The following is a 5453-nucleotide window of genomic DNA, read 5'->3' on the forward strand; positions in this document are numbered from 1 at the left end:
CTTTATGACTTAAGCATAAGACTCTATGTGGTAGGGTGTTACATTATGGTATCAGAGCAGTTCGTTCCTATAGAGCCTGAGGGATGGACTGATTATGCCTCTGGGCATACTCTGGGTGTCTATACATGCTATTTAGGGTATCTAACTGATATACGAGGCATGAATGCTCATGAGCATGCATTTGGGACTTTGAAATACTAAACTTGAGATATTGAGACTGATCACCTTGATATCACTTGTTTGGAGCGAACAGGAACCAAATGGCATCTCGTAGGCGCCGTCGTGAGCGTAAGCAAGGTCGAGGACAGAGAGCTGATGAGGTGACTATACCGGTAGGTAGTTTAACCGATATCGTGACCGCAATGACGAGTGTTGTTGCTGCCGTTGGCGCTGTTGCTGCTGCGACCATCCGAGTGATGGATGGGATGGAATCACAAGCTGGAACTGGCAACGATGGTGATGGTGAATATGAAGGTGGACATAATGTTCCGAATACATGGGTGCCAGCGGGTTATCCGGAGCAAGTTAACACGGGTCAAACAACGGGAGAAAGCTCAAGGAGAACTGAGGTAGCAAGGAATAATCGCCAGGAACCCTTCACAAAGAAAAAGGGAAAAATTACACCTGGGAGCCAAAATTTCAAGAAGAATCATTTTGTCACTTCACATTCTCAGCACCGGAACAATGACCGAAGGAACAATAATCGTTCGGACCCAAATTCAGAAGGGCAAACTAGTGCTCAACCGGGTGACTTAAGGTGCTCAAGTTGCAAGAGGTACCATCCAAATAGACCATGCAGGGCCGGATTAGGCGTATGTTACAAGTGCGGGGGGCCAGGGCATATGTCTTGGAATTGTTCTTACAGAGGAAGCCGGGATGCAACCGAACCCGATTTTCAAACCCGAGGTAATTATGAACCAACAGTTGAATTTTTAATTTCCTTACCATTGATATGTAATGTTCCTTCGTGACGCGTGACGAGTTTCAGTAATCATGAGGTCCAAGTCGATGATTAGTCGAAAACTATTGGTTGTTGAGTCGAAGGGAGTACTAGAGGAGGGAATCACCTAACAAACTATTTCTTTGTGGGAAGCATCGGTTATGCTGGAGAAGAAAGAAGAGAACGGTAGGAAACCTTATGCAGAGAGAGTGTGCTAACGAACCTTCGCGACTCGATCTAATCCTTCTTTTGAAACCTATATTGACATTAGATCCGGAGCTTTTCCTAAATAGCTTGACTACCTTTCTAACTTTACTCCTTGTGCACATAAATATTGTTTCTTCCTGGATGAGTCTGAGCTTGTCTTGGTATAAACGCGTAATCCTTGAATCTTGTACCCTCGCTATGTCTAGAGTTGCCTTGTTCGCAAACCATGTTCTTCAGAATCAGCAGAAATTTCTTTGACTCTATACGCTCTGTTCTCTCTAGTAAGGGTCTTTAATTTGAACTCTTTTCTTGAGATGCACCTAGGTTCTTTTCCTTGTGCATTTTATTATTTCGGTATAATCCTGATTAACCGTGTACAAGATTTTCTTTTTTAATCGTTACGAACACCGTTTGTATTGCTCATTCATTTTTCGAGCTTAATGTCCTTTTGAAAATTAACTCGAGCCTATATTAGTATCATGTATAAAGTATAGCTGCAACTATTGAGATGTTGATTCCTTAAGAGCAAGACTTTTGGATACGAAAAATGAAGCAGGTAAGCATGCGCCGCCAAAAAGAGTTTTGAAGCATTAATTCTTGCAGACCACAAAACCTATGATTAGTTTAATACGCTAGAACATACACCGGTTACATGGATACCCGAATATGAAGAGAGCTTCCAACCTCCAAGAGAAGGATTAACCCCAAATCCAGTAATCAGGATACCCGAACTTATTTAACAACTCGGAATTAGTGCGATACATTACCAGAGGGGTTTAGGATACGTGTAAATACAACATCGTAAAGTGGTAACAGATGCCCTAAGTAAGAAGTTTTTGGGAAAAATGCTTGGATATTAAGGGTATAGCTAAAGGAGTCAAACTAAATCTATTGCGATTTTAAAACATAGCAAAGACGAAATGCAGGAAGCGTGAGGGGACGATAAATACCTACCAAGGATGTCGAAGTCTGGCAAACGAAAGGGAACTAAGAAAGGATTTATATGTTTAATGTCGAAGTAGAGATCGTAGAGTCAAGGACTTAAGGAGTGCAATAACAGTGATAAGGAGCTACTAAGAGAACCAAAGCCGGCTGAATCAAGAAGACACCATGAGCGGGTTATGTGTCGAGATTAGGAGTTAGAGTGAGAAACTGTTGTCCGAAAAATACAAGAGAGGATTTTTGAAGTTACCTTGGGGTCTCTAAGACGTATCGCGAATTCAAGAAGATATTTTGAGCCGCCAGAAGTGAAGAACAAAGTGACGATCAATGTGATTACATGTCCGACGCATGAGAAAGAAAAGAGAATAACCATCGATTTCATAATAGATTGCCGATGACTAGGACAAAAGGTGATACTATTAGTGAATTGTAGATCAAGTGACCAGGCCCGTTTTGCCCATCGGAGTAAACCACTTCTTGGGGATATCAAAGAGACTATACATCAGGGAGAAGGTGAGATTTCACAGTATGTTAAACACATTTGAATTAACCGAAAACTGGAATACCAAACGTCTTAGTTCCTGAATTTGACAGCCGAAACAACGGAGGGAGAGTGACACAAATCTAAGTTAGAATTTTCACTATGAAAGCCGACAAAAGAGTTAGGCAGATCTAGGAAGAAGACTTCTCAAGTTGGAAGGAAGAGGATACCTATTTCTGAAGATCACTTCAACGAACTAAGATCGGATGATCAATCAAAAACTAAAAAGCTAAATTCCCATCACATCGGACCAGTGGCGTATAGGATCGCTTTACTATCACAATGTTCGAACCTGCATGATGTGTTTCACATATTACAGCTTCATAAATACACTTTCGACCCAGTTATGTCCTACAACCAGAATCAGTCCAAGTAAGAGAAGGTCTGACGCTTCCAGTAACTCTGGTTAGGGTTGATGATACTAGCATTACACGTTTACGCGGGAGCGAGGTTTTCTTAGTGAAAGTAACTTGGTGTTGGGCTAGTATTGAAGAATACACCTAGAAGCTTGAGACAGAGATGCGGAAGGACTACCCACACCTCTATTCAGGTAGCGCACTCTGAATTTTGAGGACAAAATTCCTAATTAGGTGGGTAGGATGTAAACCCCGCTAAAATCGGTATATAATTAGTCAATAAATCGAATTTTCAATAGGAAAATTAAATACGCAAAACTGATATCAAAATAGGATAGAGCTCGTCGAAACGAGAATTTCGATACCAATTTCGAAAAGTTTGGCCCAAGATTGGGCCGGATGGGCCGGACTGGTTGAACCGGACCCAAAATGGGCCCAAGGCCCAACCGAACCCAATCCATTAAAGAGGCACAGCTTCTTATTTCCCTTCTTCTTCATTATTCACGCTGGGAAACATTTCTTAGGGGGAAGAAGAACACAAGCAAAAACCTAACCCTCACTTTAATTTCAAATCCATGTAACTTTTGATCCGGAGCTCCGATTGACGAACCGCTTGCGGCCACGCGTTCACCGCGACGAGCTCTATGAAACCCATGGAACAATTTGGTAGGTAACTCATTATTTCCTTCTCAGCCAGCTTCTCCTAATTTCGGAAATTTATGAACAATTAAGTTAAAAATTGTTCAATCCTTGTGTTCTAGGTTCAAGTTAGCTTCCGGAACTTGTGGGCTCAAGCTATTGAGCATATGGGTATGGTAAGAACACCCTAACCCTAGCTCAATCTTGTTTTAGCAATGGAGAACTGAAATTAGAATATGTATATGTATTAGGTGTAGATTAAGTGGGTATATATGCATTGAATTGCATTGGGAGTATTTGGAGGCTTATTGGTGATCAAGGCTTGGTTTGTGGCTGTTCTAATTGAGCTTGGAGGGGCTATGTTTTGTGTTGTGAGGCTGCCTTGGGTGAATCTAAGTGATCGGCCAAGGTATGGTTTAAGTTTCGTACGTTTAATATTTACGGTGTTGTGAAAGCTTAGGTTAGAGATACCATAGGATAAGTTGAATTGTTTGTTGTATTTAATGATTAGCCTTGTAATGTTATTGGAAAGGATTTGTTGGTGGATATATATATATATTGGAATTATGAGGTGTGGAAGTTATTAATAGTGTGTTCTTATATTTATTTATGATGGATTAGGATTGGTGTTTGTTAATAAGGATGTAGAGTTGTGTTGTGGTGGTATTGCATTTGCTGTAACTAATTATGTAATGATCGGAATTGCATGAGACCAAGTCTGGGCTAAACTTGGGAATATAAGGAACTAAACTGGAAAATTTGGGACCTTTTTGTTAAATAATCAATTTATGGCATTTTTTTTAAAGATAGGTTGTTAAATCTGTCCTGCAGCAGAAAATGTCAAACAGGGCAGCAACTTGTTTGTCTTGCTGCGACTTCTACGAGTTGAGTTTTGGAGCGAAACCAATGTTGTTATAAAATTTGATTAATTTTCCTTATTTCTCTAAAACTTCATAATTTTAAGAGTTGAGGATTGGGAGTTGTGAGTTTTTGAATATTGGCGGTCAGAGCTGAAAAGAAACAGATTTCAGCAAGCTATGCATCAACTTCCAATGCTTGTAACTCTTAGAATTGAATAGCAATTGGGTTGCAACCAAGACACACTTGTTTCTGGATGAGTAAAGTTTAACTACATTAAATTTTAAAGTCATTGAATTTAACTTGGATTTTATATTGAATTTTGAATATCACATGCTGCTGCTGTTTTTCTGGTTTTATGCACTGCAGAGCAGTCACAGTTTTTCCTTTATTCTTGAGGTTAGAGAAATTAGAAAATTATGATCCTTGGTTTGTTAGAAAACTTATTTCAAGATGAATACCTGGACATAAAGTTTGTGCAATTCCGAGTTCATTTGTTATATTAAAAACAGCAAAGAAAATAGAGTGTCGAGGATGTCTTAGTGATAGTCATGGGTTCGAGAAGTTAAAGTTTAATCTTCGTGTGATGTGATTGGTTTGATGTTAGAGTTGGGTTGATTTAAAGATTATTTGATATTAAGAAGTTTGAGAAGAATTTGATAAATGGTTTGGTCAGGACCTGGAAAGGGTAATCAAGATGAATTATAAGGGAATGATGATGAAAAATGTGAAAGGGAGGTTGTTAACAAAAGGAGTTAACATGCCATGGCTTGATGAATGATTAAATAATGATTATGACTATGAAATGGCTTATGAATGATGATATCTGAGATACGAGTTTCCCTGGGTAAAAACCGTGGCTCGCCACCACGTGTTCCAGGTTGATTCTCGATACTCTGTTAACCCTACGTCGTAAGGGTGACCGGGCACGTATAAATTCCCGGGTATGGATAACCCCCATTGAGTGATT

General features: G+C 39.8%; 1 long non-coding RNA gene across 1 annotated transcript; it reads left to right on the forward strand.

Moving 5' to 3' along the window:
• The first annotated feature begins 3135 nt into the window (after nt 1–3135).
• Nucleotides 3136–3906, forward strand: LOC107469887 (uncharacterized). The gene is made up of 3 exons (XR_001588263.3): nt 3136–3652; nt 3748–3801; nt 3877–3906. It is a non-coding gene; the product is annotated as an uncharacterized LOC107469887 (long non-coding RNA).
• Nucleotides 3907–5453: the final 1547 nt, after the last annotated feature.

This window comes from Arachis duranensis, chromosome 10 (assembly GCF_000817695.3).
Source record: "Arachis duranensis cultivar V14167 chromosome 10, aradu.V14167.gnm2.J7QH, whole genome shotgun sequence".
Taxonomy (NCBI): domain Eukaryota; kingdom Viridiplantae; phylum Streptophyta; class Magnoliopsida; order Fabales; family Fabaceae; genus Arachis; species Arachis duranensis.